The 13,081-nt window shown below is 39.3% G+C and overlaps 1 long non-coding RNA gene across 1 annotated transcript; it reads left to right on the top strand.

The window, feature by feature from the left end:
• The first annotated feature begins 2,275 nt into the window (after positions 1–2,275).
• Positions 2,276–7,789, top strand: LOC102888139. Its single transcript, XR_439090.2, has 3 exons — positions 2,276–2,343; positions 4,019–4,102; positions 7,716–7,789. It is a non-coding gene; the product is annotated as an uncharacterized LOC102888139 (long non-coding RNA).
• The last annotated feature ends 5,292 nt before the right edge of the window (positions 7,790–13,081 follow it).

Genomic DNA, 13,081 nt, shown 5'->3' with positions numbered 1-13,081 from the left:
CAGAATTTGTGGGGACTTCTCTTTCCAGCACTGGAGCCCTGGGCTTGGAGCCTGGTGTGGGGTTGGGAGCTCTCACTCATTAGAAAGGATCTCTGCAGCCAAGTAATCCCTCTTGATTCTCAACCACCATAGCTGAGCGTAGGACCAGCCTGTTCTGTGTCTCTGTCCCTAGTCTCGAGGTGGCCTCTTCTGTATGTCCCCAGTTGTAGAACGTCTGTTCAGCTCGACTTCAAGCGATTTTCAATTATGGTTGTTCTGTAGTTTAGTTGTCATTTTGATGCGGTTGTGAGAAGAGGCGAGCACAGCGTTTATCTACTTCACCATCTTGACCAAAATCTGACAATACTTGTTTTTCAGAAACTCTCTTCTGTTCCTTATAATCTTTCTGTTAAAGTTGGTGTCATTTTTGTTCTTTGCTGATCTTGTTTCTACTCCTTCATAGGTTTGGTTTCCACAAGTGCCTGTGGCCTGTTATCATTTGTTTATATTTAAGGGTGAGGCACTGAAAAGCTTGTTGGAACTCCATTTAATGAAGTGGGCTGGTAACTTGTGGGCTTTGCTGGGAGTGTCCCAAGTTTATGAAGGTGAAGACCTTTTTTTATGAATCATTTTTATTTTTCTTAAGAGGAACCCTCTAGTGTCCTGGCTGGATGCAGATGTTCTGTGTGGCACAGTCAGGGGGGAGTAGGAGCACATCGTTGTATAGTTTGCCTCTTGAACAACCCCTCTATTTTTGGCCTTGAATCTTTCACCCAACATTCATTATTTCTCCAGGGCCTGCAAGGGTTTCAGGTGATAGTCTTTTTATAGTAGTAATTTTGATTAGCACTTGCTGAAAATTTTCAGTTCTAAGTACAAATCTTTCTTAAGCTCAGTATTTTCTTCTAGGGCACCCTTGACTGTTATATAAATAAAGAAATTCCACTTATTCTGGTTTCCCCACAAGAACACTTTGGCTCTATTTTACACACGTTGGCTCTCCATTAACTGTATTTTACTTTTAAAATGTTTCTGCCACCACAAGCCTCTTGGAAACTCAGTGTGTTTGATATTGTGTGTTTGTTTCTCAGGATGTCCGCTGGAGACCAGAACCCAGAGGACCAGAACTCAGAAGGGCAGTTTATTTTCAAGCTCTTCAAAAAAAGTAAGGTGGAGATTGCAAGTGCAATAACAAACACATTCCCTATCCTCATGGGCCTCCGAGATCGTGGCCTCATTTCTGAGCAATCGTATCAAGTAAGTGAGCAGAGTTTCCTCATGATAAATGACTACTTGTTACATTATTGTAAACATCAGGACGCAGTGAACAAGCAAAGTTCCTCCCATGAGTGGGGCACTTCACCTTCCTATAAGTTAGGAGGTGACAGGAGAAGCAGCATCACAGAAAGCTTTTCTTCTCTGTAGTAAATGTTGGTGGCGGGGTCTGGGGGTGGAGATGTGGAAGGACTGGAAATGGGAATGATCCACGGATGCAGAGCATCTTAGGTATATTTATACATTATAACACTGATAACTATAATTAGGATAAATATGTGAATGAATAATGTTCATTACACGACCCTCTCATTTTACATACTTGATCTGGGATTATTAAAACTTATAGGGAACTTGTGTTACAATAGGATTGATTCGAAAGCAGGTGCTTGCTGCTCTCTCTCTAAATTGCTTCTTGTTCTTTAGACATTTCTGGAGCCCTAGAATGCAGGTAAAGATTAGTGGTGGGTTTTCCTGGGGATACTGAGGACAAGACTTCTCTTTCTCTTTGTGAATATTCTTTGCCCTTTGGCCAGGTTCACAGCAGGGGAGAGTGGTTGTCTGATTTCCTGGAGACTTCAGGCCTGGTCAATACTAGGGGGATGGCAGTGATTACTGTCCGGTCACCACAATGGCCACCCATTACCAGTCAGGGCCACTCCTGAAGCATCCTGGTCAGGCTCTTCAAGCCCCCACATTCAACTTTCATTCTTCAAAATTGCTCTGTCATGTGTACATCAATGTCAGAGTGAGGTTCACAAAATGATAGTCTCTTTTTTGCGAGGAGAGTATTTGAAAAGTGATTTAAACGTATGTAACATTCTAACATTTTACAAGAGAACAAATGGTCTATATATGATCTGAGTCTTCTATAAGCCATAAATGCCTATCTACAAAATTGTCCATTCATTATTTTTAAGTATTTTATAGAAGCTTGTAGAAATCTGATCCCAGTGGAGAGAGTGATGTATAATGTTCTCAGTGAATGGAGAAGAACATTTGACAAGAGAGTTCTGAAAGCGTTGTTCAGCAAAGTTAACATGAAGGCCTATCCTGCTTTACATGAGATTTACAGAAACTTCCAAAATGGTAATTATAACTTTCAGTGACATTTGGGGAATAAATGCATTCTATTCATGATTTGTTCATTTTTTAACATTGGCAATTATTTTATTGAGTGACTACAACATAGCAGGCATAATACAGTGTTGAAGAAAACACACATGACTTGTGTCCTCATGGAGCTGACACATTGTGGGAGTGAGAGACCTTAACCAATTAATCCCACAAATGATTCTTCAGGCAGGACCAGCATTCTGTGTAATGAGACGTAGGATTTTAGCCTCTACTGTTTTGGGGGAGACATGAATTATACTCTTTTGTAGGAAAGGAGGAAGTCCTTTCTGATACTTGAAGACATGTTCAAAGATGAAAAGATATTTTTTTTGTATTAGAAAATTTGTCATTTAGTGCAGTCTGTCCCAACCCACTTTACTGAGCAAAGAATGGAAAAGTCACAAGAGAAAATCAGCATGTGCCTATGCAATCGGGAGAGGCAGTATGTGAAAGCTATAAAGTGTGAAAGAAACTCTGGTCTTAAAAAATTCTGTGGCTGAAAAATAGAGCTTTGGTGGGAGCGCTTGGACGTTAATTTCAAAGAGAGGAGTTGGATGAGATTTTGAGCAGTTAACATAATGTGCCAAGGAATTTCAAGTTTATTATTTGGGAAATAAAGAAATGATAAAGGATTTTTATAAAAGTAAAAGAATTCTAAAAAAAAAAAATAGGATGTTGATTTGTGAAAACCATGTCATGATTATAATGAGTTATTTCATTTCCACATTATAGTATATCTATGTCAGAGAAAGAAATAATGGAAATCAAATACTTGGTCATGAAATTCAAGTTACTATTTGTAACCAGGATATCCCCAGGCCATGGGTATGAATGGCAGTTACTACCTACATCTTAGGGGCTCTGATCCTCTCCATGGAATTTTGGTGGGTCAATGTTATAGCTGTGGTTTATTCACTTCCTGTATGTGCCTTCATAAAATATTCACTTCCTGTTTGTACCTCTTGGAAAATATTTACTTACTGTTTGTGACATAGAGAAAGTAAAGTGTCTTTCCTTTGTTTCCTAGATCCCTCTCATCCATTTCACCCTAGGGAAGTGCTCTTTCTTTAGTGTTATGCCTCTTTCTCTGCAACCATATCTTCTTTAAACTAAGATCCCTTTTCTTCCTTTCTTTTAAATTCTCCATCCTTAAAAGATGTTGGAGTTTCTTTTTTTTCTTTTTTTTTTAAAGTAAACATTATCTTTAACATTATCTTTCTTCCAAAGAAATCTCTCTGTTTCTTTTCTATTCCCAGTTACCTGTAGAATTTGCAAAACAAATTCCCCATATATTATTTATTTTAAATTGGCTATTACTGTTCTCTGATCATTTTAAAGGGAGTTAATCATGAGTTAAAGCTTGTCTGCTGTCCATCCCTTTTAAACCTTGAGAGGTGTATCTCTATGTAGAACAGCTGTAGAATTCCAGGAGTAACACCAAGTCACTGGTCCTAGTGGACGGAGTGGCAAATGATATTCTTAGTAAACTGGAGAAGGTGTTTTGGGACACATGGAAACCCAGGACTCCCTAAAAGCTGGAAGGTTATCTCTGAACTACTGGAGTCAAGAATGTGCCTAGAAGTGAACTGTGAGATGCAGCTCCTGGTCACTGTTTGAGGTCTCTAATTGCTTTTTCCTTCCTACTCAGTGATTCCTGAGAACTTCAGTTACACAATTACTGATGATGAAGATAGAAATTATCGCCTCAACTCCCAATTAAACTGTGAACAAGGTAATTATGACTTGACAGAAACTTGTTTCCTCATGTACTAGGAGGAAAAAAATCAGATATCAGGGACTGAGCTCTTGGTTGAAGAATGTAACCTGGGGAGAAAAAAGAAAGAGATGAGAAGCTAAAGTTTGGTGTGTTGTATGGATTCCCAGTTAACCCACCAGATATGGAAATCAAGAATATTGCCACATAGATGTAACAAGTAAGAAGATGGAACACGAACCCTAGGGAGAAGATAGTACTGAGAACAGGAAGGAGAAATTAGGGAAGAATTGACTGCAGTAATTGTGAGTTAGGAATTCAGTAGATTTGTGAAGGAGCAAGGGTTTTGTCCTACATAACAAGACCAAAGAATAAGCCTTTGGTTTGTTCAAAGAAGGAACTATGGTAAATATTACTTGTAATAGAAGAGAAGAAAAGAGTGAGTAGTAATTGTGCGTAGAAGAGAATATGGAAGGTGTGGCACTGTGTAGAAAAGGAAAGGAGTAAAAAGGGGAGAAGAGAATAAAGGGCATTAATAACTTTAACAATGACGATAGTAACACCTAACTTTCACAGACTACTAGGCATAGGTCAGCACATTATGTGAATGAACACATTTAATGCCCAAATATAAACTATATACTACTGTCATCAATAGCCACCGATTCTACTTTTCAATCATCCTTCCACTCATATTATTACTGATAATTAATCATTAAATTATAATACATAAGACATTAATACTGAACATTGTGATCTCCATCAAGTTACGATAAACCAGATATCCTTTAACAAGTAGCATCACATCGAATTCTCATTACAATCTATCGTTAGGGTTCTGTTATTCCCATTTTCAGGAAAAGAAACGGAGGTGTGAGGGTGGAAAGTTACTGATGTGTGCAGGTCATACAACTGGAATTGGCATATATAGGACTCTGAACTTTTTTCCATACCAGTTGAAAGCAAAGATTTGGAGCCCCCACTGTCAAGCTTCAAGTCTTGGCTCTACTACTCACTTACTTGGGCAAGTTACTTCCTTTCTGTGTTTCAGTTTCCTCACCAATAAATCTATATCCATATCTATATCTAAAGTAAGATGGTTGTGAAAATTAAGGGACTTAATTTACGTGAAGCTCTGAGAATAATTCGTGGCACAATGTAATTGCCATATGTTGTATATTGTCAATGTATATCTGACTCCAAGAACTAGATGTTTAATCAGTGCTTGACATTTTGAGATTTTTCTCCTCAGTGACCAACTGAAGAAAAATTATTTTCCAGGCTAGAGTAGCAGTGAATGAAACAGCCTTCGATCCCAAGAAAAGGTCTTGATCCTCAGGCCAAATGATCTATGACAAATTTATTTATTTGTTAAATGTTGACTTCTTTTTTCTTGGAAATAGCCAATGTAAGCAAACCATAAGAAGATAATCAGCATTATAGAATGCTGTTAATATCTATCCTTTATTTGAATGTATATCACAGGTGTTATATATTTTTAAGTATGTTAATACAGTCATATAAAATTTGGATCTATTTTAATAATTATATTTTTTTGTATAAAGACAAACAGCTAAAAATCTAAAATATACATTAAAATATACAAAGCATATAAAATATATTTAGAGATTCATCTCCTACTAAAAGTAGGGGGAATTAGAGTGGGTGGTGGAAAGTTGAGTAATAATTATCAGAGTAAATTACATTTATCATGAAGAGAAGGGAAAACAAATTCTTCAACCTTTCTAATGTGATCCAGGTGACACCCAACCTAGAGAAAGAATCCCAGAGCACCTCAGTGATGGACAGCAGATGAGGATAAGGGAAGAAGAGTCATCTCTTGATCCAAATAGTACTGTAGAAACCAAGGGAATGACAAATGAATGTGCCCAAGAATCTGAACAAGCAGATAAGGTTGACTGACTCTCCAACATATGCCTGGATGACTCTGAGTGATGGTAGCCCACATGGCAAGGGAGTAAGGTTGGGTCACCTGTTCAAAATTCAGAAAGGGGGTCTCAAAGAGCCATGAATGAGGGTAGAGGAGCAGACCAGAGTCTGAGGGAAGGAGACGTTTCTTTACCAAGAAAAAAGGATCTAGTTTCTTTGGCCAAGGACAGAGGGCACAAAGAGACATGGAGGGTAGAATGCTGTAATACCTTAGTACAGAGAAGGCTGGAAGGGAAAAAGTCAACTCAAAAGGGAAAAGGTAGAAGCCTCACTGGGAAAGGGAGAGACAGAAACACAAAGTGACAGGAGTGGCCAAGGAGAGACATGCCCTCAGAATCAAGGGTGCTCAAACAGTTCTTAGGGCAGAGCCTACAATGGGAACATGACTAGAAGTAGAAATGTGAGAAATGGAAAGAAGTAGCATGAGCTGTGAGCAGACTGCAAAAGAATTGGAAAAAACATGGACATATATAAACCTTCACTCCCACTTCCACAAAGAATAATTCAAGGTAGATAACAAATCTAACAGTCCAGGCTAAAACTATAAAGCTTCTAGAAGAAAACACAGTAGAGGATCTTTGCAACTTAGGTATGCAATAATTTATTATATGTTACAAAAATCATGGCTCATTAAAAAAATCTTGGTAAATTATAGTTCACAAAATTAAAAACTCCTTATTCAAATCAAAATTAAGATTAAAAAATACAAATCATAGATTGGGTGAAAATATTGTGATACACATATCTCTCAAAAGGTTGTACCCAGACTATATAGAGAATTCCAATGAACAAACAATAAAAAGACACACAAACAATTCAAAAATGGACAAAAGTCTTGAGCAGACACTTTACTGCAGAAGATATGAAAAAAGATAAGAATAAAAACATAATGCACAATGTCATTAATCATCAGGGAAATGGTAATTTAAAATCACAGCAGCTTACCATCCATGCACCGGAGTTGTTAAAATTAAAAAGACCGACAACACCAAATATTGGTGAGAATATAAAGCAACTAGAACTCCTGCGTATCTTGTGCTGCTCAGAATGTCAACTCACAACCATTTTGGAAAACTCTTTGGCAGTCTCTTATAAACTTAATCTAGCCCTTAACTCAGCCAGTTCACTCTACTATAAACCATTAAGGTTTATAGTAGCGTTCTTTCTAATAACTAAAATCTGGCAACAAGAAGATGCCCATCAACGGGAGAGTAAATAATGAATCCATGATATTGCGATAGAGTGGAATAATCAGCAATAAAAAGGAATGGACTACTGGTATATGTAATAACATGGGTGAATCCCCAAAACATTATGTTGAGTAAAAGAAGCCAGCCACAGGGTATATGCTGTGTGATCCTATATGTATGAGCATCACTACAGACAAGTACAGTACCCCAAAGAAAGAACTTATTAGCGGTGAGAGAATTCAATGCAGTACCTGGTTACACGTGTAGTAACTGACTGGAACGCAAAGCTCAAGGGGACTTTCTGCCCTGGTAAAAATGTTTCATATTATGACTATTCCATTAGTCACACAGCTGTTTTTTACTTAAGATGTGTGCATCTCGGAAAAAAGGGGAACAAGTCTCTGTTGGGTTTCAGGTGGGGTCTTTGGTGCTTGAACATCAGAGTTCAGCTTGAAGACTGAGTTCTGCCATTATCTTGTCACCCTATTCAGTGTGCCGTGAACACTCACCTCTCCAAAGAAATAATGTAAGAGGGTTAGAAGAGAGACCCAACTTACTGCCCCAGGACGGACAAGGTAACTGTCATGTAACTCAGATTCTGTGTTGGATCTTTGTTTAGTCTTCATGGGAGCAAAGACTGTGTCATGTCTCCTACGGTAGGCCTCTGCCAGCTCCGCTCCTCCTACCTGCCCTTACCTGCTCACAGATGTGAGAGAAGCCATGAGAAAGGAATCTGAGCTCCTGAGTAGACATAGCATCCACTGATAAAAAATATAAAACATAAAAAGAGAAACTGGAAAAGGTAGACAGGGGGTAATACAGGACAAGGTCCATAAATTAATAGATTTTTAAAAGGAACACGCAATCCTACCATTCCAGGTTGGGGTAGAGATATATTTCAATTTATTTCCCAGAAGAATTAGGAGGCACTTGGAAATAATGCGACATGTGAGGTTCACATGGGGGACCTTCATTACAGAGCTAGCCAGGTGGAGGCCCCTGGTCCCAGAGTCAAAGTCCAGGAGGAGAGTTTTGGAGCTGATGAGAGAGGGGAACCTGGAGGATGAAATCACAGAGAGACAAGAGTTGGAACAATATTGGCAGACAGCAGGTCAACATAAAGTGAGAGAAACAGATAGAAAGGAAAGTAGCGTAAGACTCAGCTGAGGAGAGATAAAGCTGAAACATCTTTTAAGGATCCGAGACAAAAACTGAGAGGAGTACATTATGGAAAGAGAAAGATGGAGAGGAAATTAAATGCTGAGAACTGGATAAAGTCAGAGAGATGTAACAGAGTTAAAGCAGAATGGATGGAAGTAGATTGAGTGTGAAAGAGGATAAAGGGAGAGAGGAATAGATTGAGACACAGTAGGTTTGAGGTAAGGGTATTGGGAATAATCATCTTTGGGCAAGGGTTGACAACATTAGCTCTGAGTTTTCAGATGAAACTGGCCGTAATCCTCAAAGTGGCCCTTGCAAAATGCTCAGATCATGACAGGACTCTTTCTGAGGATTCCAGTGATTGCAAAGACCAAATCTCCACCCAGATTATTGCAGAGTCCATTTGTCCATGGATCTGAGAACCAGGGTTGTGATAGAGATGTACACTTGAATTTTTTGAGAACCTTGAACTTAGCACATCCAGAACTAAAAGCAGCATTTTCATTGCTCAAGCTAGATCTAACCCGCTCGGCATTCTCTCAGTGAGGGATGATGGTTAAGTTAGAATCCTGGGAGTCATCCATGTCTCTATTCGCCCACAAATACATTCTTATTTCTCACTTACCATTGTCATTTCTCATTCACAGTGTTCTCCACCTATCCTACTGTCACTTCCCCAAGGCCAAGTCCGTAATTTAGATTTCCGTCATGGTTCTCAGAGCAACAGCCACCTGCTCATCTCTTCCTGCTAATCTTGCTCCCATCAAATGACTTATTTGCATTTCAACTAGATGGGGCATTTGAAAATGAAATTATATTATATTGTTTTCCTACCTAGCTTCTTAAAACACTAGTGATTAAATAAAAGTTTCTTTCAGCGGCATCCAAGGTCATCCACAGTGAGCCACCTGGCCACTTTCCCATTCCCACCACCTGCACTATTCAAGATAGTATAAACCTTCTTCCCCAATAATTTTTTTTTCTTGTAAGTCTTTCTTTCTTTTTTTTTTTTATGGTGACATTTCTTAACAAAATCCAGTAATTTTCAGGTGTACAATTTAGCAGTAAGGAATATATATATTGCATTGTGTGCTCACCGCCCATAGTTAGATTTCTTTCTGCCACCATATATTTGACCCCTTTTACCCTATCTACCTTCCCCCTACACACTGGTAAACACTAGTCTGTTATCCATGTCCATGAGTCTCTGTTTGTTTGTCCTGATCATTTGTTGCTTTTAGGTTTATATCTCACATATAAGTGATATCATGTGGGTTTCAACTTTTTCTGTCTGGCTTATTTCATTTAGCATGATTATTTCAAGGTCCATTCACATTGTTGGAAATGGCAGTATTTCATCTTTTCTTATGGCTGAGTAATATTCTATTGTGTGTACGTACCACAGCTTCTTTATCCAATTGTCTGTTGTAGGACACTTTGGTTACTTCCATGTCCTGGCCACCGTGAATAATACTGCTATGAACATTGATGTGCAAATATCTTTTTCGGATATGAGTTTTAAAGTCTTTGGAGTAAATATACAGTAGAGGGATTACTGGATCATATGGTAGATCAATTCGTAGTTTTTTGAGGAACCTCCATACTGTTTTCCATAGTGGCTACACCAATTTGCAGTCCCACCAGCAAATTTTTCTCTGCATACTCTCCAACACTTATTTCTTATCCTGTTGATAACAGCTATTCTTACAGGTGTGAGAAGGTACCTCAATGTGGTCTTCCCCTATAATTTTAATTGTTAAATTTCTCTTTCATATCAGAGCCTTCTCACATGCTTAATTCATAGCTTTCTTCATGTTCCACTTCCCTTCAATTTCCTCTCAACTCTGGTTAAATCCTGCGTAAAATTTACTGTCTCAGGAAGGCCTTTCTTTAGAGGAACCTGGAAAGAACAATTGAGAGCCAAAGGATAGGAAAGAAAGAGCAGTATCATAGAAAGCAAGAGAAAACATTGTAGGAACAGAGAAGAAAAGAGAAACTCACCAGGAGAAAGAGAGGATCCAAGAAACATCAGCAGAGAGTCACAGAGGCAGAGATCGATAACGACCTACAGAATTGAATGAAGGGAGAGGATTTGGAAAGAGAACGAGGTGTAGGAAAAGCCAAATCTCCCCTGATAGGAGAATCGTTTTCGGTCTCCAGTGAAAGCCACTGAAGCAAAGCTAACTTCAGTCAGATTGTTTTGCAGAGTGGGCCATTCCAGTTTCTCAGGCTCTCTTGGTTGTCTTATGATTTTCTTGGGGTGATTTCCTTTTGGTCACTAATTGAGATGCTCATGAGATTTCATTCCTTTCTGAAGAGGACAGCAAAGCCTGTTGTGAACCTGGTGATGGAGAAGAGCCTCAGGAAGTCTCGAGCTCCTCATTGGGGTCTGGGGCAGGTAAGGAAGAGGGATTGTCAGTCCTGGACTACGAGGTGTCAGGTGGCTGAATTCAGAACTGGTGTATCCCGATGTGTTAAACTCTGAACATTCTCCACAGTCAAACATTTAGTGTATCTGGAATCCCATGAGTCACATAAATGTTTCTAAGTGCATATTCTAATACAAACATGCCTAAGACATGGCTTGTCTTTCACACCTATTAATAATAAAGACTTGGAATGTATACCTACACTCACTTTATCTCCTCTAGAGAATAAAAACTAATGATTATTCTCTTCGTAATGAATTATTTTGTGCCTAACTTTGGAAAACCCTCAAAAGAAACACAGTCCTTCCCGTCCACTGCTCTCAAATCTAAATGATAATTTTTGTCAAATATTTTGTATTATGTCACATAATTTTTCAACAAATTTTGGCAAACAAGATGTATTTTTATCTGAAGTGTATATGAGTCTTTTACCAGTTGAAATTGTTCAAGCAAGTGGATGGACTCACTGTGGCAATGACCATGTGGGATTTACAGGGGTTCAGGGCAGCCAGGATCACCTGGATCGCAGGAGACCCAAGAAAGTATGTAGATGCCCTGGGGTGTGGATCAGGGCTCTGTGATAGGAGACTGTCATCCGACGAACATATTTTGATGGCAAGAGCAGGGTAGAGCAGAGAAATGGTAGGTCTGGGACTTGCCATATGTGATGCAAGTGATCAGGACTGAGCTAGAAAGACAAACAGAGCCACGAGTAGGAAAAGTGATAAAGAGTAGTGAAAGGCAATGAAGTAAAAGACCAAGAAGGAAGTCAGGGCCTCAAGGAGATGACCAATCGATCCTTCATGGCATAGAAGCAACAGTGTGTGGTGACAGAAAAATGTGCAGGAGAAAGGAGGTGACTGAGTCTGAGTGGAAATGTGAAGGAATAGAGGAAGAGCAAGGGTGTGTGAGATCTTAGGTGAGGTCCTTGGAGCACTGTACCTTTTTTCAAGAAAGCTCACCTGAGTGCTGAACACCAGAAATCAGCATGATCTCACAAAGGTCTGTTTTGTGGTCACCATGTCTGGTTGGTTGTTTTCGTGTTTCTCTGTAAGCAAGAAACTCCACAGGACCAATGGAGGCAATTGCGAAGATCTCCCTGACCTGCTGGCGGATGATGGGGATGGTTGTTGTGGCTTAAATGACTAATCAGCTCATTAAATCTATTTGTCTGGCTGTGGAAAAGAGACACGTCCCTTTCTCTTTTTCAATACAAATATTCATCATTCTCTGCCTCTCTTCCCCACGTATGTGAAAGGCAAGGGGGAAAGGAGGGCTAAGTGCCTTAGTGGACGGTCCCCTGATGTAGAATTTAAGGACAGAAAAAAAAATTGTAGGTTGGGGCACCAAATGGAGTTGCCTAAGTGGGCTTCATTTTATCTAAATGTATATGGAATCTAAACACTACCAGCTTGGAGTTTGGGAAGAGAGAGATAATTTTAATCTTACTCCCCTGGTTTGCACGGGAAGAATGAAATACTAGGTATAGGAAAGACAAAGAGGAGGTGAGTTCAATGAATAAAAAGGGAGGTAATGGAGTCAAGAGGTAAAGAACATCACCTGGGAAGAAAAAACAGAAATGCAGAGATGGTAGTGGTCAGGAACAGAAAAACGTAGTCAAAGAGATGCATGAATAGCTTTAGGATACAGAGTCAGCAATGTGTAGAATCAGGGTTAGCAGAAGTAAAGGGGGAAGGAGAGAGGAGAAGAAAGGTGAAAGGGTCTAAGAGTGCTCCGTGGTGCAGAGCAAAGCTTTTTTGGTGCAAAAATGCTTTTATTCCGAAGAAGCAGTTCTGAGCAGTAGAGCTCTGATGCACTGTGGACATGACCCCCCTCCAGGTAGATCCAGGTCATTCTCATTGTCTGTCAATATTCTGTTTCTCTCTTCAGTGTCCTGTGAACTTGTAGATCTAGAACGGGATGAAAGAGGAACGTCAGAAGAAATGCCAACATTACTACCTTATGATGGAGAAAGTAATGATGATTTAAATGACCTATGACCTAATTAATCTTTACTTTTCTATCAACATAGAAGTCCACCTATTCTTTCATCTTCTTTCCTATTCCCTCATCCACTCATGAATCCATACACCCATCCATCCATGTGTCCATCCATCCATCCATCCATCCATCCATCCATCCATCCACCCACCTATCCACCCACGCATGAAACCACTCATTTATTTGTCCATTCGTCCATTCATCCGTCCGTTTATTCATCAATAAATCTATTCATCAACACATCCATCCATACATACATCCATTTA

The sequence above is a fragment of the Pteropus alecto genome, unplaced genomic scaffold (genome assembly GCF_000325575.1).
Source record: "Pteropus alecto unplaced genomic scaffold, ASM32557v1 scaffold110, whole genome shotgun sequence".
Classification (NCBI taxonomy): Eukaryota; Metazoa; Chordata; class Mammalia; order Chiroptera; family Pteropodidae; genus Pteropus; species Pteropus alecto.
The sequence above is the reverse complement of the archived record's forward strand: the minus strand, read 5'-3'. Positions and strand labels throughout refer to the sequence as shown.